Source organism: Mobula hypostoma, chromosome 2 (genome assembly GCF_963921235.1).
Source record: "Mobula hypostoma chromosome 2, sMobHyp1.1, whole genome shotgun sequence".
Taxonomy (NCBI): domain Eukaryota; kingdom Metazoa; phylum Chordata; class Chondrichthyes; order Myliobatiformes; family Myliobatidae; genus Mobula; species Mobula hypostoma.
In genome coordinates this window covers 227,497,486-227,525,165 of record NC_086098.1, presented here as the reverse complement: position 1 = coordinate 227,525,165, position 27,680 = coordinate 227,497,486, and the positions used below count along the sequence as shown (strand labels likewise).

Sequence of the window (27,680 nt, the reverse complement as noted above, 5' to 3'; positions counted from 1 at the left end):
GTCTAAATGCTTTAAATAATTTTACTTCTAAGTGTTTTGTTTGATTTAAATTTACAAAAATTCATTTTAGGATACTTCTGGTAAGATGGTGGCGTGTTTGAACACAGTGGCGTCTTGGGGGCCAACAAAGGTGAACTTTTCTTTTATAAGTGTGTTTTTTATGATTGTAAGACTATACTGTACTCCAAGAACAATGTGTACAACAGGTCTACAACATCAGTGATCTGTTCGTTGTTTGGAGCCACAGCTGGCGTGTTGAGGGAGCTGGCAGACGAGTCCGAGAAGGAGAAACCGGCAGTCAGGTAGGAGAAGGAGAAGCTGGAACTCAGCTGGGAGAAGGAGAAACTGGCGGGTGGGTCGGAGAAGGTTCTGAGGAGCTGACCTGGGTGCAGACCGGGCTGCTGCCTGCTACTTGAAAACATCGGAGTTGGTGCACAACAGCAGTGTGCAGAGTAACCAGGGGCGACTGTCTTGGATGTTTCTTTTGTGATTGCAAGACCCTGTTGGACATTGGCAATGTGAGATGCTGCAGGCCTGTTTTCCTTGTTTGGTGGAAAGACAGGTGACGAGGCAGTAGCGTGGGCTCGGTTGTAGTGAGGACAAGGCCTCAAGTCCAGGCAAGACAATGCTGGAGATGGTGTAGCGTGGAGTCTGTGCTCAGTTGGAGCTGGCCTCTCCTATCAGTACTGCCCTCCAGTGTTCAACCGATGGAAGGACAGGCTGGATTGCCAGAAGCTCTACTATCAATTCGCATGTTGCTCAGGGACTTGGACTACACATGTTTTCTTGCTGAACGATGTGTGTGCTTTTTCTTTCTCTCACTGCTTTGAATGTACCTAATGCACTTGGGGCCCCAGAGGAACACTGTCTCATTCGACTGTATTCATGTCGGTCTGAATGATAATTAAACTTGATTTGATTAACACTTTTTTCCTATTTTGTATTTTTTTCAATCATTTTGACATGCATTTCAATCTCTTAAAAATATTCCCCTTTTCCCGCCTGTTATGCAAATGAAAGCACCTTAGCCTGTTGAAGATTTTTCAGCAGTTTCTGGCAGCTCCACATACAGTATGGCAGCATTTAACTCAGGACATCTGTCCTGGTGGGACTCTACCACTGATTCAGCATGTCACCAAAACCCCTGACAAACTTCTATAGATGCACAGTGGAGTGTATGTAACTGGTTGCATCATAGCCTGGAATGGAAACACGAAGCCCAGGAATGGAAAAGGCTGCAGAAAGTGGTGAATACAGCCCAGTCCATCGCAGGCAAAGCCCTCCCCTGAATTGAGTACTTTTACATGGAGTGCTGCCATAAGAAAGCAGCATCCATCATCAAAGACTGCCACCATTCAGGCCGTGCCCTCTTCTCAGTGCTATCATCGGGCAGGATGTACAGAGACCTTAAGTCCCACACCGCTGGGTTCAGGAACAGTTATTACCTTACAACCATCAGGCTCCTAAACCAGCGTGAATAACTTCATTCACCACTGAACTGATTATATGACTAACAAAATCCAAGGTTCAAAAAGTAAAATTTATTATCAGAGTACATACATGTCACCACAGACAGCCCTGAGCTTCACTTTCAACAACAGACTCACTTTGAAGGACTCTTTAGAAATCATGTTCTCAGTATTAATTGGTCTTCTTTTGCACATTGATTTATGCTTTTTTTTGTAAAATTCTATTGTATTTTTCCCTGTAAATGCCTGTAAGGAAATTATGTAACACATATGTACTTAGATAATAAATTTACTTTGAAGTGAGGATCCAACTGGCTTTAGAAATGTTGGTAAATGCAGTTACTTGTAGATCAGTGTTATGCCTAGATATTAAACATGATGCTTATAGTAATGCTACAGGGAAGAATCTATGTATCAGTCTGCCCTTGCTCCCCACTGCCTTGGTGCCCAGGTATCTAGAAAGGCAGCAAATGTTATTTGCTGGTTCCACCACATAGTGGGTACTGCAGAAGCCAGAATGTATTCCATCCACCTCCTGCTCCCACGGTTTCACGTGTCCCTTGTTGGGGGGGGGGTGCAATGCCAGTGCTATATCATGCCCAAGGGTGACCTGCAGGCTAGTGGTAGGAAGGAGCATCTTAACTTCCTTTGGTAGAGACATATCTCCACCCTGCCACCCATGCATTCTAGACAGCAAAAACAATATTTTTTTTGTAAGTTATTTTTTATTGGTTCATCATCAAACAAACATTTCCATAAGATGTATTTCAGATATTGTACATATATATCATATCATCATATTTGCCACAAATTTCCACATAATATTTATCTGAGGTATACACTTATAGAAAAGAGAGGAAAGAAAGGACAAGCAAAAGGAGAAAACTATGTACAAGAAGGGAGTGATCTTTTTTTACAACATATTCATTGATTTGTGAGAATGAGAATAAAATCAGGCCTATGAGGTGTTATGTAGTTGAACCATTTTCCCAGTATGAATCAAATTGTTCCAACTTATGATTAACAGATGCTGTTATCTTCTCCATTTTGTAAATGTCCATTGTAATTTCCATCCATGCGTTTAAAGTTGGGCTCTCCTGTGATAACCATTTCCTGGTAAGAGTCCTTTTACCAGCCACCAGCAGTATATTCATTAAATATTTATCTCTTTTCAACCATTCTTGAGGTACATACCCAAAATATATGGTCTTACTTTCTAAGGGTATTTCACATTTAAAAATGTCTTGTAAGGCATTGTGTATCCCACTCCAATAATCTTTGATAACTGGGCAATCCCAGAAAATATGATCATGCTTTGTGTTTTGATTTCCACAATTTCTCCAGCAAACAGGGAGGTTACTATCATAGCGGGATTTCTGAGAGGGTGTAATAAAATATCTTATCAAGTTTTTCCATCTAAACTCCCTCCATTTCTGTGAACTGGTACACTTCCATTGATAGCTCCATATTATTGTCCATTCTTCTTCAGATATAATTATCCCTCCTTCCTCCTCCCATTTTGTTTTAATGTATGAAGTCGAATGTGTTTTAAGATTTGACAAACCCTTATACACGCTTGAAGTGATTCTACTACCGTTATCTGAATTACAGTATATGCTTTTCTAAATAGCTCTATCAAACATGCACTTGCCTTGGTTACATTTTTAACCCTCCTATTAACATACTGTCGCATCTGTAGATACCGATAAAAGTCTTGTTTTTCTAATAAGTGTTTCTCTTTAAGCATTTCAAAACTGAACAGTGTTCTTTCTTTCATTATATTGCAAAGAACTGTTATTCCTTTAGCTGTCCAGTCCTTAAATCTAGCATCCAGTTTATTAGGCGTAAAATCTGAATCATATGCACACCATTTAAGAATTGCAATATCTCTCTCTCTAGTTTATATTCTTTTATAATAGTTTTCCATATTTTAAGAGTCCATTTCACCCATGGATTATCAATAGTATTTATGTACCTTTGTAGGTTGTTATCAGCCAAAATTGCCTGTATGGGGATGGAAAGTATCCCCTCCTCAATGTTTTTCCATTGAGCGTCATCTGATGGGTTGCACCAACATATCACAGCTCTTAACTGTGCTGCAAAATAATAATCTCTAAGAGAAGGTAGGCCCCATCCTCCTATTCCTTGGCTAATTGCAAAGGCAAAAACAATATTTTAACTTTACTCTTTTGGTTGTGATAACAAATAAATTTGAAAGAAAGTGCAAAAACTGACATGAGAAAGAAAACAAAAAAGGAGTAGTTTTTTCATTCTGCCACTTGATGTCAGGATTGTGCTTTATACACTGCAGCTTCAAGAAACGGCAATGTTCTCTCAGGTGAACAATTTTCTACTCATATTACAACTTTGAAACTCCCCTATAGAAGATTTTTTGGTGATACTTTTGACCCTTTTGACAATTCCCAGTATAAGTGCACAGATTAATATTGACTGAGCATTAATAATGCTGTTCTTTAATACAGACAGAGAACCATAAAGCTTGCATTGCTGAGACTGGATGGAACTTGGGAAAACCTGAGCTGAAAAGTTCTGGATTTCTGTTGTACTGCAGACACATACCTTAACATGCCACATCTGATCAGCTAATATCTCCAGCTTCTATGGTACTATCTGACACCTATTTGTTATTTCCATTCATAATTCAAGTTAATTAAAATGTTGCCCACAATTTAAGCTGAAAAGTTTTCTATCTTGTTCAGGCAATCTTAGGCAGGGCAGCTGATGCATAGCAGGCCAGGTTGTAGAAAAGCTATAAAAAAAATCACACACACTGTTCTATGCATTACATTTACATGTATGTTGGTTTGCAATGCATTTACACGTATATTGGTTTGTGATCACGTTGATACGCATGCTCTATGCGCATAGCATATTGTGTGTACTCGTTATAATCAAGTAATTGTGTTTTCAGGAGTATTTGTGATACAGCTTTGTTGCAACAGCTGTGATACTTTCTGTTATATTTGTGGCGAGTATACACTTAAACCTCAAAGACGGAGCATGATCCCTCTTATTAAGAAAGCCTATGAGCTCTACTTTTGGTGTAAAATTGGCGACCAAGACCAAGCCTGGGCTCCTCACATTTGTTGTGCATCATGCGCTCTCGATCTTAGAGCTTGGCCCAGAGGTACTCGGAAATCAATGCCATTCGCTGTCAGGATGATACGGCAAGAGGAGAAGGACATTGTGACAGACTGCTACTTCTGTCTGACCAGTGTATCTGGTTTCTCTGCTAAAAACAAGAAATCCATTGAATACACCAATCTCCCTTCAGCTGTGAGACCTCTGCCGCATGACGACAGTTTTCCAGTATTGAAACCACCAGAAACATGGAGTCTAGAGAAGGCAGATGAAGTTGCTACGATGCATGAGCCAGGAATGGAAAACGAGACTGATACTGATACAGATTTTGAACCCTTTTACGTCGAGTGACCCTCATTCGATAACTCAATCTGAATTAAATGATGTGGTCACAGATTTGGGTTTGTCAAAGGCAAAAGCGGAATTACTGGGTTCAAGACTGCAAGGACAGAATATTCTGAGGAAGCAACGCTTTTGAAAAAATTGCTGTCTGGTGAAATTAACCAAACTCCAAAAATACCATCTGAGTACTTGTTCTCTATTTCGAGTCAGCAGGAGCTGGAGGTTCCCGGTGGCGATATTGCATTTCTTCAAGGAGGCTTTGAGCAGAGCCTTGAAACTTCTGGTTTGTTCTGCTGGTAATCCCTTTCCATGACAGAGTTGGAATAGCCAGGGGTTTAGTGTTATGCACGTGAGTGATGTGACTTGCACACCAAAGCTAACTGAGTGCAATCAGGGCCTCAGTACTGAGGACGTTGGTTCTCATGGCTCTCCAAGAAAGTTGGAGGAGCTTGCAGAGACAGTATCAGCAGTACCTTTCAGGTGTTTGAGGTTCCTGCTATAAGTAGTCCTGGTCTCAGAGCATATAAAAGGGCAGAGATCGCTAATGCTTTGGAGATCATTCGTTTTGGCAAAAACTGAGATCTTGATCTTTAAATCTCCTTTTCGTCTGATGGCCAAAGTCTGTGCTGGTGCATGGAAGATCATAAGAGAGAGGAACAGAATTAGGCCATTTGGCTCCTTGAGTCTGCTCCACCACTGCATCATGGTCGATTTTTTATTCCTCTTAGCCTTCTTTGATGCCCTTACTAGTCAAGAACCCTTCAGCCTCTGCTTTAACAATGCCCAATGACTTGACCATGTATGGCAATGAATTCCACAGATTCCAAACAAAGAAATTCATCCTCATCCTGTTCTAAAAAAAAACATCCTTCTGTTCTGAGGTTGTGCCCTCCGGTCCTAGACTCCCCCCTATAGGAAGCATTTTCTCCACATCCACTCTATCTAGGCCTTTCCAGATTTGACAGGTCTGGAGATTGTGGTTAGTATCTTTACTCACTGAGAGTAGCTCTTGAGATATAGGAAGTGGTTCCTATTTTCCAGAATACTTCAGTGTGGTGTGGCTCGGATGGATGGATGAGGATACTTATCATGTCAGTGTTGATTGTAAGACTTTCTTTCTATCTCAAGTAGCAACTTGACGATAGCTTAGAGCTTGGCTTCCATTTGCTTGCAGATGCAGGTGTTGTCTTTCGACTGCAGCTCAAGTTCTGAGGTTGAAGGAGACCTTGGCTCAGGGGTGTAGTCACTATAGGTTGAACATTTCCTATTTGTTCAGAAGATTAGCTCCACTCCAGAAGGAAACATTTTGGAGGACAGGTGCAAGTTAGCAGTGAGAAGGATTGGAAAGAACTTGTCAGTGCAATAACATAGCTTTGTTCGGCACCAATCCATAATGGTCTCACCAGGACTTGTTCTGCTATAGATTCATTGGTTAGGATTATGTCTTCATTAATTTATTCCCTCCTGATAGATGGAGTAAAGGGCTTCAATGAAGTTGAAAAAGGCTCTTTATAGAGGCCAGTGCTGCTCTATACAATTCCCTTGGAGTTGTTGTGTTGAAGATTCTGTCCATATGCCTCTGATGGATGGAATCCATACTGCAATTTGGTGCTCTTCAGCCATAAGAAAAAAAGCAGTTGAGGAGGAACCTGGCAAGACTTTTCCGATGGTGAACAGCAGGAAGTCGCTCTCCAGTTAGCTTTACCATTGTATTGAGTCCCATAGCATTCCCCATCCCTCACCACCTCATCTTTAACGTTGATATCCAGTCTTCCAACAGAAGGGTCTCAGGGCTTCCAGTTTCTTTGTAGAACAGAGGTCCAACCACTTCTCTTCTAGTAACATCCTCCTCCCCCTGGTGGAATATATTCTTACCCTGCCTCCCACTTCCTACAAATGAAAAATGTAGCCATGGGCGCTCACATGGGCCCCAGCCATTCTAGCTACATTTCTAACTCTCCTCTCCTCTTTCTTGATCTCTCTGTCTCCATCTCAGGAAACAGAGCATCCACTGACATTTACTACAAACCAACTGACTCCTACAACTACCCAGAGTACACCTCTTCCCATCTGAACCTAGTAAGGGCACCATACCCTTCTCTTAGTTTTTCAGTCTCCATCGCATCTGTTCTACATTTGAAATGTCCTCCTTTCTCATCAAGCATGGAGTCACCACCTACATCTCATTTGTTGTCTGTTATACAGCCCTCCCCCTATCTCCCCCAGACAGAACAGGGTCAGAGCTTGCTCAGTCCGCATCGTTCACCAGCCTACCTATCCAGGACACCATTCTTCAATGCTTCCGACAGCTACAACATGATCCCACCATCTTCCCCTTCCCACCCCTATCTGCTTTCCGCAAAGACTACTCTCTCCATGATTACCTGGTTTACTCATCCCTCCCTCTCCCCAGGCACCTGGTCAAGATGGACGAGTTGAGTCGCAGGGCCTGTTTCTGTGCAGCGTGACCTGTGACCCCAGAGGAGCCAAGAACCTTTGCACAGGTGAAAACTGTGACAGACTTCTGTGCAGTTCATTGGCAGTTGTCATTCTGGAGTTCCTGGTGGCTGGGAATAGACAGGTTATCTGTGAGATGCTAAACTACTGTACCTTAATGACTCTTTGAAAGCATCTTTATTCAGCGGTGCTTCTGCTTGGGAGAATAAAGTTGATTAGAGAGTGAATAGTCCAGTAGTTATTGGTAGCTGTCATGGTATGGGGTGATGCAGGAATATTTGAGATCCCTTGCTTGGATTATGGTATAATCATAGGTGTCAGGCACTTTACTCATTCATGTTCATCTGAAACTAGTGGTACTTATTTACTTACTGGCTGTTATACCACTGGCATTTAGGGCAGCTATGAAGGTCCTCCATCTCCAGCGGCGTTCACTGCTTCTTTCATCATGTCAGTAGCTTCCTCTAAGTTTTCACTACTGCCAGTCATGCAAGTCCCGGATGGAGACTCAAGAATACCATCACACCCAGATGTAGAAGGATTCTTCATTGCTGTTTCTGTAACAATTTTTTTTACCAATCAGGGTTGTCAGTTTATGCTGAACCCCCAAACATGCAGGACTAGTAGACCATTCTTAGTCTGTCCTCTAGCCATTGATGTGTTTGGCATGGGTGGCCCCACCAAGATCCCTGACTCCAGCCAACATGACTCTTCTGGGTCATTGAGGAATGCACACCTCCAAACCCAATGACAAGGTTATGGTCCTCTTGGAGGTGAAACTAGTAGTGCACAGGCCTTTTGCAGGCTCATGAGGTGTTAAATATGGCCACCTTAACAACCTTTCACATGATCACAAAGATGGTCCAAATTAGACTTTCAGTAGGATGTTTACTTCTGCTGGATGTTTGCTCTGCTGGTTTCTTTGCAAACAAATTAATTGAGCTTCAGGGAAGGGGAGTTTGGGACTTTAACATCTCTACTCACCTTCAATACACCATATAATCGGAACTAACTTTCATTAATTTGCAAACCTTTGTCTGTTTCATTAAAAAGTGAGATTGTATTTATAAATACATCCTACAACATACAAACTATTTCCAAATTTTAAGAAAAGAGCAATGTTTTCAATTGAAGTTTTATGGCCTTACAAGAATTGGAGAACATTAGAATCTTTTTTCAATTTATTATCAAAAATGTAAGAAGAGACTTCAATAAATTGAAGTTAATCCTCTCTCAAATGGATGCTGGGATGATTTATTTGGTTTAAAACGAAATTTGATGGTGGAATGAAATTTGGAGAGAAGATAGTATTGGAAAATTGATCGGGCATTGTCAATCTAACATTTAAAAGGAGACCTCAACCTGAAAAATAGCTGGTAATTCAAAAATCATAATGAGAGGATACCAGGTTTGAAACACGTAAAAGGATTTAAGAAAATCATGGTGTTTAATGCGTAAAATCACCAGCCACCTTTCATAGCAGTCACCTTTCTGATAAGAAAGCAACCATCATCTTACTGCTATTAGGTGTGAATCTGAACAATATCCAGGCTGCCAATAAACCTTAGAATTTGTCTCTTAAGTACTCACGGGCCAGCTTTGTTTCTAACTTTGGTTGCTGACTTTGTGAAACTTGCACATTCTCCCCGTGAATGTGTGGGTTTGTCTAACGTACTCTGGTTTCCTGTCACGTCCCCAAGATGTGCTGGCACATTAATTGTAGATCACCCCAGTGCAAGCAAGTGGCAAAAGGATCGAAGGTGAGTTGACGGGCACGGGAGTGAGAGTAAGCTTACATATGGCCCCAAGACAATGTCTCCATGAAAAGAAATTGCCTTTTAAACTCACAAAAGAGCATGGGCCATCTACTTTTTGCTGTTGATGTTTCTGTAGCAGGCAATTTCTTTTTTACGAGGTTGAGTTGCTAGCTCAACACTCAGCCCAGCACGGATGGAAAGCGTGCCAGGGGAGCTGGCTGGATTTGAACTTGGGAGCCTTTGCTCCGAAGTCCGGCGCTGATGCCACTACGCCATCAGCCAGCCAATGTCTTCATGCACATGATTGAAAATATTGATACCTGGTTCTATGCAATTAGGATAAAATATATTTTCAGAAATTTATCCAAATCCCCAGCAAAAGGATTGTGTACAAGTGGTGTAAGGTGACTGTATGACTAAAGAGGTAACAGGGAGAGAGTGTTGTCTGCTGTAGATAAGGTAATTTGTTCACAACGCTCTGGTAAACAATCACTCTCAGCTTTCTTGCTCTGACTGATTTGGCACCCACAGGCAACTTCTGCAATATTAGCCAGGGCATGTAAAAGCCTTCAGGAGCTGGGACTATTGGCTGTAAAGCTGTGCAGGCCCTTCCAAGAACACCCCTCAACAACGGCTGTACATGGCATCAATACACGGCAAGTGGATAATCATACACTGACAAGGCATAGAAAGTTGTTCAGCCCTGGAGGGAAGTAACAGTGATTAATGTTCTTGGTGTGATACTAGGATACCGATGGAGCAGCCTCAGAACTTTGGGAATCCTGCAGTATTTGTAGTGTGGAAGAGATTATATATTAGTGTTAAACCAACAGGTTGTTGTATTGGACTGCTGTCCTGATTTTGTGTTAGATATATTGATAGTGAAGCACAACAGTGAAAATAGATTCTCTGATCCAGAGATTTATACACACCTCAAGGGGCTAGGGGTCTAGTTAATAATCATTCCACTGGCCGACTCCAGTACATGAGTCATAAGGCATTTGATTTGTCATGTTACTTATAACTTCTCTGTCAAGTCCCTGAAGACTACTTACCTAATGTTAAACAGAATCTAATACTGGTTCAACACTGCAGTGAGATTATCTTTGTGAATTTACTGAAGAAGATTGAAGAATATCTTGTGCAGAAATAACTATTTTTAGACAGAACTAATTAAAGTTGACAATAGTGGTCAATTATTTAATTTGCCTTCTGATAGATCATTGATGAATCCTTACAGAAAAAAAAAATCATTGTAATTGCACAGGTCATCCACATCAGTAAATTGTTTGTGAACTTTGAGGCCCTCCCAGTCCAAGAGAGGGCAGGGCTCCCTATTTCTGTTGTTAGCTTTTGTCTCCAGCAGTTAGATCAGTCTGTTCCCTATATTTCTCTTAGAGTTGTCACAGGGAGAAGAGCATGTCCACTGTGCCTCTGGATGGGTCACAATTCAATGGGCAGGGCTCTAGTGACTGGGAAGAAACTGTTGAGAGGGATTCGGCTGTGCTGAATTTGAACCCTTCTTAAAGGCACAACACTGACAACTGGTGAAACGTATACCTAGCTTCATTCAAGTCTTTAATTGCAATCACTCACAGCTTGTTCAGTATTTTACCTGTCAAGACACTTGGTGACCAATCTCAGACATAGGGTACCCAACAATCTCAGAATCCTGACTTAAGGTCTCTCCATGCAAGTCTTGGTCCCAAGTTTCAAAGTTTGGTAAGGAGTTAGATCCTGGTTCAGGACTCACCTGCCTCCTACTCCTTCAATGACAATCTTCCACCTCTGCCATTTTAGTTCAGATCCATACCTTTTCAGCCATCTTTGTCCCATTGTACTTTTGGTTGGCACAATATCACCCTCCATGTATGGCTTCGCTGATGTGTGGCATTTTCATTATCCGTACTGAGCCAGTCAGGTACTGAGGAACGGATGACTGATGGCTCCTGAGAACACTGACAAGAATCCCATTCTCCTCATGGCCTGGTGGTCGAAGTGACCACCAGGCCATGAGATCAAAGTGACTTTGACCATGGAATAATTGTTGGTGCCAGACAGAAGGGTTTGAGTTTCTCAGAAATTGCTGATCTCTTGGGATTTTCACACATGGCAGTCTCTAGAGTTTACAGAGAATGGAGCGAAAAACAAACAAACAAAAAAAAAATCCAGTGAGTGCCAGATCTGTGGGTGAAAATGCTTTGTTAATGAGAGAGGTCAGAGAACGGTCAGACTGGTTCAAGCTGACAGGAAGGCGACAGTAACTCAAATAAACACATGTTACAATACTGGTGTTCAGAAGAGCATCTCTGAATACACAACATGAAGTGGATGAGCTACAGCAGCAGAAGACCATGAACATACACTCAGTGTCCACATTATTAAGTATAGGAGGTACCTGATAAAGTGGCCACTGAGTGTAAGTATCATCACAAAAAAGGCACAACAACTCCTCTGCTTAGAAGTTTGTGGAGATTCTGCATGTTACCTAATCTTTGACAAACCTCCATAGATGCACAGTGGAAAGTATCCTAACTGGTTGCATCATGGCCTGGCATGGAAACACCAATGCCCGGGAACAGAAAAGGCTACTGAAAGAGGTGGATATAGCCCAGTGCAAAGCTTTGCATTTACATGGAATGCTGCCACAGGAAAGCAGCCTCCATCATCAAAGATCTCTATTGTCCAGGCCATGTTCTCTCCTTGCTATTGGCATCAGAAGCCATAGGACCCATAACAGGTTTAGGAATAGTTCATACCCTGCAGCCATCAGGCTCCTGAACCAGTGCAGATAACTTAATCCACCACTACTCTGAACGGATTTTACGATCTACAGACTCACTTTCAAGAACCCTTTACAACTCATGGTTCTCAGTGTTATTTTTATTTCCATAGCTTGTCTTCTTTTGCACATCAGTTGGCTGTCATTGTTCTTGAAGTTTTTTTTGTAAAATTCTATTGTATTTCTTCTGTGAAAGCCGATAAGAAAATGTTTCTCAATGTAGTATATGGTAATATATATGTACTTTCATGATCAGTTTACTTTGAAGCTTTGAAGGTAGCATTGTTGTTGTTCTAGTTCTTGCTTTCCCTGTGTGATTACTGTCTGTGAAAGAAAATTAAAAGAGAATTAAATTTTGAATTAACTTTTGTTGTCAAGCTTGACTAGCTAAGTATTGGTCAAGACTTGGCTCATGAGGGTGATAAGATAAGATGCAGACACTGCCTTATTTGTGCGAGCTAACAATAGCTAGCAATAGATCATGCCAGTGGTGAGGTATTGTTAACCTTTGTCCGATATTGGAGAAGAACTGACTAGACGTGCAATTCTAATTTTGTGTATTACGCAGGAACATTTGTAGTCTTGCTCATACCTAACAAGTGCTCCTTGAAATCACTGACCAAGTATTTTTGGCTGTTGGCTCATACCCAAAGTTTACTGTATAAATTTAAGATCTAACCTGACATTGGCAGAGTTGTAAGGCAATGGCTCCCTGTGATCACATATTAAAGTGTTAACCTTATACCGAGGTCAGTGTCTTTATTTCTGTTTGCTAATGGGGTAAAGTCTCTTACAGTAATTTGTAGATGGAATTCTTTTACAGTAAAATATGGTAATCTCTGTAAATTCTTCGACACTGTCCCTAAAACAATACCTTCTCTCTCGTTTGTGCTTTTAATCTCACTATCTGAAGAAGCTGAGAAAGTTTTTTTTGTAGTTATAAATATTCCTCTGTACTCTTCCTTAAGGGCAATATGTCGTATCAAGTAACTGTGGTCAAGAGAAGGAGCTAATGGCTGGTGAGATATGGATGGGATGTCATGAGATCTCTGGGGAAGACAAGTCTGGGTATATTACTGTCCCTGGAACGTAAATACAAATTTATACTGACAATCTTGAGCTAACAGTATGGACGAAAATGCATTGCTAATGTCCAATAACATAAGCTACTTGACCTGGGGAAACAGATCCATTATTGTCTTCCGACTATCAGCCGCAGTTTGGGCCATTAAAGGAGTCACTTCATTTAATCCTGGCAATCAGCTGTCGGTCTGCAGGACCCATCAGCTTTTCGAGCAAGCTGTATGGGAGAATTGTTAGTGGAAGTGCTTAGGTCTAACTCCCTACCGTAGGAGGCTGTCATTCACCTGTCAGACCTCAGCCACTGCCTGCTTGAGAAGTCCATGCTGTTTCTGGGGCCGGTGATCTGGACCTTTAGATTAACCCATTCCCTTTGACTTTGCCATTCCACCTCTGTCCTACCTCACCTGAGTGACAAACAATCCGAAACATTCCTCTCAGGACAGTCACCTTCTCCGTGGTTGAGCAGCAGTGTAAATTCTGTTTGAGTATAAATCTGCTGGCACTGTTAGACAAATCAATCTCAGTAACTATCTTCCAAATGCCTGAATTGACTGGGTCAAAAGATAGGCCCTGTTTTCTCATCTGATTCAGATATACTCTCTCTCTGGATTTCCTGGCTGGAACAACCAGGCACGAGTGTTTAAAAAGAAACAAACTTCCCAAATCTGAGGGGCTGATTTTCCATTCAAATCTGTGAGTATCAGTAATTGTAGTTTTTGTTTGCCATGAAGTATCTATTTCTTACTGAAATTTACAGCAGTTCAGGAGCTCACTGTATCCTGTAAAGACACAGTAAAATGGCCTCCTACTTCATTCAGTACCACTGGGCACCCAACTCTAAACTGCCCCCCCCCCACCCTTACAAGCGTATCCTAACAAGAACAGTCACCACTAATTATCTTGACTGCTTTTTGGAACCAAATCTTGTAAAACTGATTTGCTCATTTTCACTTTGGTCGTACCAGGGCCAGCAGCCAGCTTCAGGTACAAAAGTCTCAGGATGACTTGGTCATGCTGCCGTGGGTTAATTACATCCCTTTGTCTGCACCCTGCCACAGTGCGGCTAAAAATGTGGAAACTGAGCAAATCACCAATAATTTAACCTCTTCTGTCATCCGATCTGTGCAGTACACTTCGTTGGGTTCCTGTCACAATGGTGGTATTCGGGTCCTCCGGCCCAGTCTACTGAAGCACCTCCTTTATCATGTCAGCTGACTGGATTATGGTATAAGGTAAGAAATATGACAAGCTCTTGCTATCCAGAGCCTCATCCCAGGTGACTGATTATGGTGCCATAGACGGGCAGAGAGCTGATGATCTGGTATCTCAGGACAGAACCCACCTCAAGGGCCAGAACAGTTAACGGGGCATCTACTAGCTAAAACAGTGGGATCAACCCAGTCAATCTCCTCACCATCATCACTGCTTAGTGATGTGACTGCCACGGGCACCTTGTCCACGCTGAACCGATGCACTTTATGCAGATCTCAGTTGTCCGTATACTCCTATGCCTTACCTGTCAAAATACCCTTTAAGCACTGTAATCTTCCCGCCTCATCTGGCAGTGTGTTCCAGATAACCACGTACTTATCCACAAGAAAGTGAAGGGTTGTGAAGACACCACACAAACCAGCCTCCCCTCTGTTGACTCTGTCTACACGTCCTGCTGCTGTATCATCACTTTGGTCCCACCCTGGCCGTTCCCTTTTCTTGATGACGACCCCCCCACCCCACCAGTCAAGCAGAAGGTAAAGGTTGAAAACACTTATCAACCAGACTCAAGGACAAATTCGATTCCACTGTTATCAGACTCTTGAATGGATCTCACAAACATTTCAAGCTGACCTCTTGAACTCCTGATACACCCCTCTGTCCAGACCTTTCAATATTCGGTATGTTTCCAAGTGATGCCCTCTCTTTCTTCTAAACTCCAGTGAATATATGCGCAGTAAATTCTGCATTTTATTTTCTCTTTACTGAGAGAGAGGGTCTCCATCAGTCAGAGTCAACCATTGACGTTGCATCCTAGACCGTCTACGTTCAGTTGATATGCAAGCCTGGGTGGTACGATACGGAGAGCGAGCTGTTGCCCAGGCAGCAGGCTCCCCCTCGCCACACAGCTGATGAATCCAGAGGAAGGACAGAGACAAATACAGTTTGGTACCAGCAATGTCACAGGAGATGCCAGTCAGTGTTGAACTCAATGTAGGACTGCCTTAGGGACTCCAGCTCTGGATCTTTCCTCAGAGTTTACTCCCGAAGTCTTCCCCATAAGTGGGTGTAGCTGCAAGGCAACAGAGGTTTGAGATCAGAATTTTCCTTCTCCTAGATGAGCTGCCAACCACGGCTGACAAGCGCCATCTCCCCTAAGCCTCTGGTTTTAAGATGCTAGTAACCTGCCTTTGACCCTTCTCCTGCCACTAGAAATGGTTCCACTGGGCTTAGTAGCTTAGCCAATCGTGAAGGCTGGACTTGGTTATCAGAGGCTATTTGAGACGCACACCACTGAGGATATTTAGTAGGTAGTGGGATTTTACCCTCACTACCCAACCCCCTTCCCCTCCCCTCCCGGCAATGACAACTGTAACTATGGTGATGTAATTATGTATGTCATGATCTGTCTGGATGGCAACCATTTGCCTGGTGGGTGTGACCACATTGTAAAACAAGCAGCGTAGTCCGCAGATCAGAATACCTTGCTCAGTCTTTGTCAGCTGTTCCTTGGCCTCTTTTTTCCTTGTCAGCTTCATCGCCACCTGCTTCCAAACCTGATTCAAGAGCGCCCCCTGCACTGTGTTTGCTTTCATGGCCCCATTACACCATTCATTATTTTCCTACCACTTTCAATATTTGGAATAACTCTTCACTTTCCCTTTTCCTTACCTATAATTCATATGCATGTATGTTATTGCAATCTTCCTGAAGTTTCACCCAAAGGAACCCTGGCCTCTACACTCCATAATCACATTCATGATCCCCGTTGGCCATCTCTTATCTAAATACTTTCAAATGCCATTCTCTTCTAAATGTTTCACCAGTTCATTCATTATGTCTCTTTATATTTCTACCGAGAGAAGTCGATGTACAACTGTCAAAAATAACTCCCAGCTGTGTTGTCTGAATGTTACACTGAATTTGCACTTAGATGGAGACGCCCCACTGATGATTATGAAAGGTAACTATATCTGAACTCTTAATCACAAAGACAAAATAAAAGCACTCACAGGCTACGCAATGTAATTACTACCTGCCCAGACCAGAGGTTATCAGTCTCAGGCAGACATGGTATAGCCAACATTCTCTGAATCCCAGGAAGGTCTTTCTTTGCAAGTGCTGGTCCCTGCTTCTTGTGCTGTTCCACGGTTTGGTGAGGAATTTAATCCTGTTTCCAGGGCTCATCTCCTTCTTATTCCTCCTGTAAGACAATTGCTCCTTGCCAGTCTAGTTCTTGTCCAACCCATTTCACCCTCCTTGGCCCCATGGCAACAGGACTATGAGTTATCGCTTTACATTCCACTTAGCGGCCCACCAATGTGTGGTATCTTAAGTTATTAATACTGAGCCAACCAAATAGAGAGGAACAGATGGTTGCTGGTTCCTGACAGGGTACAAGGATCCTTTTCTTCTCTGGATCGGGTGGTATTTCTCTTCTTTATCAAGGCCTTTGATTATCTCCATTACCATGGAAACAATCCACAGAGAAAATTAGGCTTTGGTTTCTACGGAGATGTCATCTCACAATTTCAGTTGAACTGGCCCCAGTAGTTCACAGCTCTAATTACTACAGGTGGCTTCCCGAGAACAATTCCCAACTCAGAATTCTGCTGTCAATCGGTCTCAAACACTGCTTCTCTGAGCCTGTTATTGGTTTCTGACTCCCACACCTTAGCATGCTCAGAGAGCTTCATCAGGCATTAACTGGCCAACCAGGTGTCCATTCTATCATTCTGCAAGATGTGTTTTGAGCCTGTGGGTTTCATAGCACAAACAATGATCTTTCCCGTGGAAGGAGGCAGGGGTTTGGATCCCTGTGTAGTTATCACTGTAGGATGTGTCATCTCTTGTGAAGAGAGTCACAATTACAGGATGTCCTCCTCTCCCTCGATGTAGGTTATGAATGAAGTTCTTCTCCACCAAGTTTTCAGAGCTTCAGCAGGTTGAGACCTTATTTCAAGGTAGATATGTGACTTTTTTTCTGGGTGACAGTGGGACTAGACCAGCTCGTTCACTGTGGGACTGAATTGGGGGTAACCTGAAAGGCAGACTCACATGAGGAGTTCTTCCAACTGTTCCTTACATTGGACTCTGTAGGCCACTTTGTCCTTCAGAAGAGCAACTTCTGGTTTAAGATGGTTCTGGTGAAGATCAGCAACTACTTGCTGGTGGCAAATAAAACAAAGAAAACAACTAGATACTTTATTACCTGGTGAACGATCACTGCCAACAATAGCTTGTAACTCCCCTGTCGGAGCTGAGCTTTAGAACCGCCTGTATGACTTGGCATTTTTGCAGGGGGAGCGGAAGTCTTGATCATGCAGGATGGTTGCGGTGTGATGTGTAACAAGGTGCTGGGGTCCGAGCCGGAGAGCGGGGAATCAGCCAATGTTTGGCTGGTGTGGACCTGGAGGCCATTCGATTCAGCAGAACTGAGTCAAGGAGAGCGGAGGCAACGCGGAGTCAAGGTGGCGGGGCGAGAACAAGGAACAATCTGAGCTTTGATTGATTTAAGCACCGAGCTGAATTGGAAAAGATGGACATGGGCCAAATTTAAGTGGCGGACGTATCGAAGTGGCAGGCCCTGGGTCTGAAATCGAGGAATGACCTGAGGTTTGAAGGATTTTAGCGCCAGGCCAGATCGAAAAGGTGAGTGATGGGCCAGTTCAACTGCTGCTCTGCATGTTTTACTCATCTCTGCACTGAACTGTGGCTGTGGCCTGCAGCCATCACCGTGTGGACTCACTTCTGTGAACTTCAGTTCTCAATGCAATTTGCTGACTTTCATTGTCTGCATGTTTTTTTCCTCTTTGCACGTTGGGTGTTTGATAGTCTTCCTTTGTTTTAACGGGTTCTGTTGGGTTTCTTTGTTTTGTAGCTGCCTGTGAGAAGATGAACCCAAAGGTTGTATAAAGTATAGATACTTTGATGATAAATGTACTTCGAACTTTAAGAAACTGCTGCACCTTTACTGCATCCATCCTTCAGCCTTGTGCACACTTCTGGCTGTCTTACCGGCCACAGGATAATTCATCTGCTTGTCTTCAGCCCTTCCAAGTGATGGTATTAGGACAAAATGCGAGTTCATCTGCAGCGCACCTACTCACAGAACAAAAAGCCTATCACTCACCTAGAAGTTCTGATCTTAATCCTCACTGGGATGTAACTTGGGGCTTCAGCTACAACCTCACTGGCAAAACCCTAAACACTACAGATTAGCAAAACTCTGACCACTTTGAACCAAGTGGACTTTTTAAAATCCTAATTGTGTTCTGTGTTGTAAAAGTTGTTTAATTTATATTTTTGTGAACACTGCTTACATGAAGCCGTGTGCATGTGATGCTGCCAAAAGTAGGTTTTTCATTGCTCCCGGGCGTACCTGTGACGAGAAGTTTGATTCTGACACGTCCCTGGGCTGTAATTTCATGTGCAGCCGATCCCTTCCACAACTCATACTCTGCTGTTTGTTTCTGCTCGAGGGAGATCGATGAAAAGAAGGCTTCATTTCAGCCCACAGCAGCAGGCAGTTGTATGTGTAGCCCCTTTACACGAAGAACATGCCCTCTCCAGCCAGTTGATCTTACCACACTGTTGAGCTGCCTTTGATGCTCTGGGAATCTACTCCCACTCCCCACACTCCCTCATCATTGCTGCTACCATTCACTCAGCAGCAACTGTAATACTGTGGAATGTCCCCTTAAGAACACAAGAAAGTAGGAGTAGTCCCTTCCAGCCAGCCCTGCCGTACCATGTGATCAGAGCTGATCTATGCTGGTTTCCACTCCCCTTCGGTTCCCCATCATCCTCAACCTCTCCGCCTTTCAAATACTTATCTACCCATGCCTAGAATATATCCAGTGACCTAGCCTCCACCACCCTCACGGGCAGAGAATTTGAGAGGCTCCGCTCTGACAGAAGAAATTTCGATGCCCTTTAGTTTTAAATGACTGGTCCCTTGTTCTGTAACTATATTCGCTTTGTGTGGATTCTCCCACCAGCCACTAAGGATGGGTATAACAATATCTTGATGTTGTGTCTCAACGTGTCAACATCTACCTCCTAAGGTCACCCTTCACGTTTCTAAACTGCAAGGAATGTGGATCCAAACTGTCTCGCCCCTCTCTTTCATCCCAGGAATTACCTCGATGGTAATCCTTTGCACTGCCTCCCGTGGTGGAGAGCACACCTGACTGGCCACATACTAACAACCGCAAGAACTTGTGACACCCCGGTGCAGAGTACCGTCAGTCTCGGCACGGCAACTCTGCTTTGTGAACCTCTAAAGTTGTCACTCCCTTCGCTACCGTCACAGACTGCATTAGGGTCACGCACGACATTGCCTGGACAGGGAGCCGTTAAGTCAAAGCGCCATCTAACCACGGCAACACTTGAAGAAGGTCCAGAAGGTTCTACCAGTGTAGCAGTCGACAATCATCCTTCACATAACAACACCGGGCCAGGAGAGGTCGGCAGCTCCCTCAAGCCCACCCTCTCATTCAATATGACCACAGCTGATCATCCCCGCCGGCCTCATTTCCTCCTCTGTTCTCCAAATCTTTAAAGAAATGTCATCTCCCACTTTAAATATACCCAGTGGCCCAGCATCTACAACCATCAGTAGCGAGTTCCAGACATTCACCAGAGAGGAAAATCCGGAGCACCTCGATGTTAAATATCTGGCACCTTGTAACCAAGTTACCTTATTGAATTAATAATTGAAATAGTCAGTCTGAGCATTTACCATATTGCTGTGCTTAGCTCAGACTGTCTAGCCCCTCCCTTTCATCCCAGGAATTACCCCAGTGAATCTCCTTTGATCTGCTTTCAGTGGTAGAGACGACTCCTGCTTGGCGACATACTACGCTCAGCTCAGGTGTCATGGTGCAGTGATTCCACTCCAGAAATCTTTTGTTAATTGTAAACATATGGGGATGCCCTGAGGTGGTGAAAGGTGCTACGTAAATGCAGGGTTTTTTTCCTTCTGATGTTGCCACATTAAATGCAAGTTATTGTTGTTCTAGGAAGCTCATGTCATGATAAGTAGCACGTCAACAAATACTCTAATAAACTTCTGTGGATGTACTGTAGAGGATATCCTGACTGATTGCGTCACAGCCTGGAATGGCAATTCCAATGCACGGGAATGCAAGAGGCTGTAGAGAGGAGTAGACACAGCCCGGTCCATCACAAACACAGCCCTCCCCGCCTCTGACAGCACAGGTACTGCCTCAGGAAGGCTGCATCCATTATCAAGAACCCTTGCCAGTTGTGTCACAGCCTCTTCTCAATACCAGTATCAGCAGGAGGTACAGAAGCCTGAAATCCCTCACCGCCAGGATGAGGAACAGTTACATTCCTACAGCTATCAGGTTCTTGAAATGCTTCACACAAACCTATTTCAGCAACAGTTCTTGAACTAACCGGCAAAACCCTAATCACTGCAGCTTAGCAACACCATGGCCATGTTGACCACTTTCACATTCAGAATCCTGTTTATTATCGGAGACAATTGTAGTGAAATTTGTTGTTTTGATACGGGAGCCCCAGGACCCACACCACCAGGCTCAGAAACAGTTATTACCTACCCCTTGACCATCAGGCTCTTCACACAATTTCACTTGCCCCATCACTGAACTGTTCCCACAACCAATGGACTCTTCATCTCATGTTCTTGATATTTATCTATCTATCTATTTATTTATTATTTTAATTATTTATATGCATTCATTATTTATTTAATTATTATTCTTTCTTTTTGCATTTGTACAATTTGTTGTCTTTTGCACAATAGTTGAACATCCAAGCTGAGTGGTCTTTCATTGATTCTATTATGGTTATTATTCTATAGATTCATTGAGTATGCCCACAAGAAAATGGTGACGTTTATGTACTTTGATAATAAATTTACTTTGAACTTCAAACAGTACAGTGCAATACATAAAATTATCGAAGTCACAATGAAAAAATATTAAAAATAAATAGTGCATAAAGAGAGCAAATCAGTGAGGTAGTGTTCTTGGATTCATGGACCATTAAGAAATCCGACAGCAGAGGGGAAGAAGCTGTTCCTAAAATGTTCAGGCTCCCGTGTCTCCTCCTTGGTGGTAGTAATGAAGAACGGGCATGTTTTGGATGGTGAATGTCTTTCAAGATGGACAGCTCTTTCTTGAGGCATCACCTTTTAAAAACCGTCCTCGATGGTCGGGAGGCTAGTGTCCATGATGGAGCTGGTTGAGTCTACAAATTTAACTGTTGTTTTTCCAATTCTACTTTCTCATAAAAAATGTGTATAATTTATGTTTTACTTGTGAATGCTACTTATCAGGTGGTATTTGTGATGCTGCTTCAAGTAAGTTTTTCATTGCTTGACAATAAACTTGACTTTGAACACTATAGTCCACCCCTACTGCTACCATGACCTTGGCCCTGATTGTGTTTATTTCTGCAATATTGACTTGCTTTACACAGTTTGTTTCTTTACTGTATTGTACAATTTATATTTTGTGTTTTGTCCAAACCTATGCACCTGGGACGATGCTGCAAGCAAGAATTTCATTCTACCTGTACCTCACTGTACTTGTGCATAAGGCTATAAACTCAGATGTCCTCACCCACATCTCTTCCATTTCCTGGACATGCACCTTCCTGTCGCCATAAGAAGGATAGAGTTTCTTTTGTCCTTACCTATCATCCCATGAGCCTCTGTATCCAACACATCATCCTCTGCAACTTCCACCATCTTCAATGGGAACACATCTTTACCTCCCACCCACTCCCCGCTTTCCACAGGGATCACTCCTTCTGTGATCCCCTTGTCCATTTGTCCCTCCCCACTGGCCTCCCTCCTGACACTTATCCCCGCAAGTGACTCAAATGCTGCACTGCCCATTCAGGGCCCAAAACAGTCCTTTCTGGTGAGGTGACACTTCGTCTGCCAGTCCGTCTGGGTCACCTACTGTATCCAGTGCTCTGGTTGGGGTTGCCCCTACATTGAGACCAGACAAAGACTGGGGGGACCGCTTTGTCAAATACCTTTGCTCTGTCTGCAACAAGCAGATTTTCCCGGTAGCCAGCCATTTTAATTCCACTTTGCTTTCCCATTTTGACATGTTGTTCCAGGGACTCTTCTACTGCCATGGTGAGGCCACTATCGGGTTCAAGGACAAGTCCTCATATTCTGTCTGGGTAGCCTCCAACCTGATGGCATGAACATTGATTTTTGCAACTTCAGACAGAGTTGGAGGCAGAGTTAAGATGGCGTTAAACAGCAACTCCTTCGCTTGCATTTTTGGAAACAGCTCTATTTCCAGCTTTAATATCTCTATTTTTCCCTTTCAGGGTTCTTTTGAAGACCCTGACCTGGAGTTACACACTGACTTCGGTTCTTTGCGGGAATGGGACCTGTTCTTGGGGTCTCATGACCGGCTGCTTTTCGATATGCCAAGGACGCAGCCTGGAAGACTAGCGTGCCTTCAGAGTTCTGTGATTTCGTGGCTCTGGAGGCGGGCAGACTCGAGGGCGGTGCCACCACAGGAAACTGGTGTGTCCTGGGAGACGGAAGATTGAAAACAGCGAGCTGGCTGTCTGCCCAGAGACCCGAGTTCTTTGGGCACAGGGTTCGGAAGAAGCGACGCAACAGACTTTTAACATTGTAAATCAGTGAGTTGTTTGTTATGTCTCCCCTCTCACTGTGAAATGGAGACATCTCTTTTTCCTTTATTAGGGAGAGAGCCAGAGCCTGTGGTACGTCGAATTACTGGGTGAATGAGTAGTCTTTGGGTGTACTGCAAGTCTGTCTTTATTGACGCTTTGCTGCACGCTTGAGTGCTCGGTCGGGGGGGGGTGCCAATGCTTTTTTCTGGTGGGGCGGATTGTTGCTTTGCTGCTGCTTATGCATGGGAGGGGGAGCTGGGAGGAACTTTGGGTTTTAACATTTAACTGTCATTCATTCTTTAGGGCACGCCTGTTTTTGTGGATGTTTTCAAAGAAAAAGAATTTCAGGATGTATATTGTATACATTTCTCTGACATTAAATGTACCCTTGAAACTTCTCTTTTCCCATTCCCCATTCTGGTTCCCTCTTACCCCTTCTCTTCTCCTCACCTGCCTACCATCTTCCTCTGCTGTCCCTCCACCTATCCTGTCTCCCACAGTCCACACTCCTCTCCTGTCGGATCCCTTCTCCTTCAGCTCTTTACCCTTTCCACCTATCACCTCCCAGCTTCTCACTTCATCCTCCCCCACCCACCTACCTTCCCCCTCACCTGGCTCCACCTATCCTCTGCCAGCGTGGCCTCCTTCCCTTCCCCCACCTTATCCTGATGAAGGATCATTTCCAGTCCTGATGAAGGGCTGAAACAAGCCCCTTTCCTCTCCCCACCTTCCCCCCCCAATCCATCCACCCATACACACGGACATTTCTCCAACTGCAGGCAGGCCTCCAGCCTTTGGCCAATGGACTTTGACTTCTGGATTTCTGATTGACCTTTGGGCTTCAATCTTCCGACTCCCAGTCTAGCTGATGACGGGACTCACGACTCCAGGCCTCGAGCTCTGGGCTTGCTGACTCACTGGGCCTCGTGTCTCCTGCTGGCAAGGAACTGCTGACCCTGGGACAGCCCGACTTCTACGATGCCCTTCATCATCCATCCATGTGACTGGCCTCTGAACATGAAGCACGGAGCAGAGGCCTGAACATCAGATGTCCTTCATATCGACAGTACTGAAAGTGAAATAATCTTAACTTCTGCCTCTTGCCTGAGGAAGACGTCTCTACAACCCACAGGACCCTCATTTGCATCCTTCTATAATTATATTTGATGTTCCCATCGAATATATAATACTTGATAATTAATTTCATTCTTCTTCAAAGGGAACAGTGCCATATCAGCTTTCTCCACAAATTCATGTGTAGCCACTGGAAAGAAAGTGTCAGTCAGGTTTATAACGGAGGTGCAGTTTCAACCACCATGAAGAAACTTGTAGTCCATTCAAAGCCTTTATAAAGTAAGATAGAGTCCTGTGTTAGATTTGAAACCAAGCAGTGCCCGGCGAGGGCAAGAGATAAACTTCCTGATCCTATTTACACGTATCTCTGTATTAATTGAAGATTTTGCTTGAGGTAGGAATTACTTGCTTAAGAATCATCCCTTCGAGGACAGAGGCCCTTCAAAGTGGATTGGTTAACCTGAACAAGAAAGATTAGAGAGTATCCCACACAGCTGGGGTGGGGGGGGGGGGGAATAGTTCTGGCTGATGAACTAGTTCCGGCTAATAAATCAACATTTATTGTTGATAATTTACTTCAGATGGACAGCTTACATGGTGGGCTCCAGAATTTCAAAGTAGCCCACCTAACTATTATGGAACAGAGTGGAAGGGAGTTTTATTTAATCTCTCTTGAGCCTATGGAATAAAGTTCTCCTCAACTCTCCTTACTGTGTTTGGTAGGAGTTTAAACTCCTTACTGAGTTTAAAGAAGGGCTGGACGAGAAGTGGATTTGCATTTAAATGGGAAGAGCACATTGAACTGGGTAAAGATTCCAAATGACTGGAATGAAATTCTTGATGAAATTCAAGCAAAAATATCTGTGATCTGAAATAGAGACATAGATTTATACAGCAGGAAACAGGCCCTTCAGCCTATGATGTCTAAGCCGGCCATCAGTTATGTACGGTTTCTCTGTTAAAGCTATTTTCACTACCTGCCTTGCAGCCTTGGGGCTCTTGGGGCAGCACGGTAGTGTAGCGGTTCACGTAATACTTACAGCGTCAGAAACCCGGGTTCAATTCCTGCCGCTGTCTGTACGCTCGCACCATGACTACGCAGGTTTCCGCCGGATGCTCCCATTTCCTCCCAATTTCCGAAGACATATGGATTAAATGGCATGGGCATTGGGCTGGAAGGGCCAATGCTGTATCTCTTAAGAAAAAACTCATTTAAATACTTAAATGTTGAGAGAATACCTGCCTCTAGCAGACCCTCAGGAAGTGTGTTATAGTTTTCACCACTCTCTGGGTGAAAAAATAAATCCTCATATCCTCTTTAAACCTCGCATCCCTTAAAACTTTGACTTCTGGTCAAGAACGCCTCTGTTCACTGTCTATACCCTTCCTGACTTTGTATACCTCAATCTGCATTCTTCCCACACGACCTTCTCTGAATGCGTAAAGCAAGAAGCAAGCCCAACTTGTCTACTCTCTCCTCATTACTGAACACCATAAGATATTGGAGTAGAACGAGACCATTCAGCCCATCGAGTCTGCTCTGCCGTTCAATCATAGGATGAGAGGGTTGTCTAATCAACAGGACCTGGATGGTCCGAGTCAGTATGCCTTGGAGTTTAGAAGAACGAGGGGTGACCATTTCCAGACATACAGGATCCCAAGCAACCTGACAGGGTAGATGTTGAGATGTTTCCACTAGTGGGAGAGTCATAAATAAAGAGAAGTAGTTACAAGATAAGGGTCCATTTGTTTAAAATAGAGATGCCTAGAAATTTCTACTCTCAGAGGGGAATTAATCTCTGGAATTCTCAGCCCCTGAAGGTGGAGGTGTGATTGATGAAGATGGAGATAGATAAATATTTGAAAGTTGAGGAATCAAGGATAAAGAAGAGGAGTTGAAGTCAGTAGAACATAGAACAGTACAGGCCCTTCAGCCCACAATACAGTGCTCAACTAATTACATTTTGTAATCAAAAAACCCACTAAACCAATCCCTTCTGCCTACACAATGTCCATATCCTTCTATTCCCTGCACATTGATGTGCCTAGATAAAGGCCTTTTAAATGCCTGTTACATCTGCCCCCACCACCAACCCAGGCAGCGCATTGCAAGCACTCATCACTCTCTGCAAAAAAAAAAGCCTTGCGGACCCCTTTCAAACTTAACCCTCTCACCTTAAATACACCCTCTTTGCTATTAGACATTTCAACCCTCGGAAGAAGATTCTGGTTGTCTTGTCTACGCCTCATATAATCTAATGAGCCTTTATCAAATCTCCCCTCAGCATCTACCACTCCAGAGAAAACAATCCAAGTTTATCCACCCTTTTCTTCTTTCAAATCCAGGCAGCACCCTGGTAACACACATCAAAGTTGCTGGTGAACGCAGCAGGCCAGGCAGCATCTCTAGGAAGAGGTACAGTCGATGTTTCGGGCCAAGACCCTTCGTCAGGACTAACTGAAAGAAGAGATAGTAAGATATTTGAAAGTGGGAGGGGGAGGGGGAGATCCGAAATGATAGGAGAAGACAGGAGGGGGAGGGATGGAGCCAAGAGCTGGACAGGTGATTGGCAAAAGGGGATACGAGAGGATCATGGGACAGGAGGCCCAGGGAGAAGGAAAAGGGGGATGGGGGGAAAAAACCCAGAGGACGGGCAAGGGGTATAGTCAGAGGGACAGAGGGAGAAAAAGGAGAGAGAGAGAAAGAATGTGTGTATATAAATAAATAACAGATGCGTTACGAGGGGGAGGTGGGGCATTAGCGGAAGTTTGAGAAGTCAATGTTCATGCCATCAGGTTGGAGGCTACCCAGACGGAATATAAGGTGTTGTTCCTCCAACCTGAGTGTGGCTTCATCTTTACAGTAGAGGAGGCCGTGGATAGACATATCAGAATGGGAATGGGACGTGGAATTAAAATGTGTGGCCACTGGGAAATCCTGCTTTCCCTGGCGGACAGAGCGTAGGTGTTCAGCAAAACGATCTCCCAGTCTGCGTCGGGTCTCACCAATATATAGAAGGCCACACCGGGAGCACCGGTCGCAGTATATCACCCCAGCCGACTCACAGGTGAAGTGTCGCCTCACCTGGAAGGACTGTCTGGGGCCCTGAATGGTGGTAAGGGAGGAAGTGTAAGGGCATGTGTAGCACTTGTTCCGCTTACAAGGATAAGTGCCAGGAGGGATGGGGGGGGAACGAATGGACAAGGGAGTTACATAGGGAGTGATCCCTGCAGAAAGCAGAGAAAGGCAGGGAGGGAAAGATGTGCTTAGTGGTTGGAGGTGGCGTAAGTTACGGAGAATAATATGTTGGACCCCAAGGCTGGTGGGGTGGTAGGTGAGGACAAGGGGAACCCTATTCCTAGTGGGGTGGTGGGAGGATGGAGTGAGAGCAGGTGTGTGTGAAATGGGGGAGATGCATTTGAGAGCAGAGTTGATGGTGGAGGAAGGGAAGCCCCTTTCTTTAAAAAAGGAGGACATCTCCCTCGTCCTAGAGATGCTGCCTGGCCTGTTGCGTTCACCAGCAACTTTGATGTGTGTTGCTTGAATTTCCAGCATCTGCAGAATTCCTCGTGTTAGCATCCTGGTAAACCACTTCTGCATCCTCTCTAAAGCTTTGATATCCTTCCTATGATAAGACAACCAAAAATGAATGCAATACTTCAGATGCAGCCTAACTGGAGGTAGATAAGGCAGAAACATAACTTCCTGGCTCTTGAACTCAGTTCCCTGACTAATAAAGGCACAAT

At 43.9% G+C, this 27,680-nt stretch overlaps 1 long non-coding RNA gene across 1 annotated transcript; it reads left to right on the top strand.

The window, feature by feature from the left end:
- Positions 1–12,051: 12,051 nt before the first annotated feature.
- On the top strand, positions 12,052–14,177 carry LOC134336973 (uncharacterized). The gene is made up of 3 exons (XR_010015911.1): positions 12,052–12,658; positions 12,878–12,928; positions 14,121–14,177. It is a non-coding gene; the product is annotated as an uncharacterized LOC134336973 (long non-coding RNA).
- Positions 14,178–27,680: the final 13,503 nt, after the last annotated feature.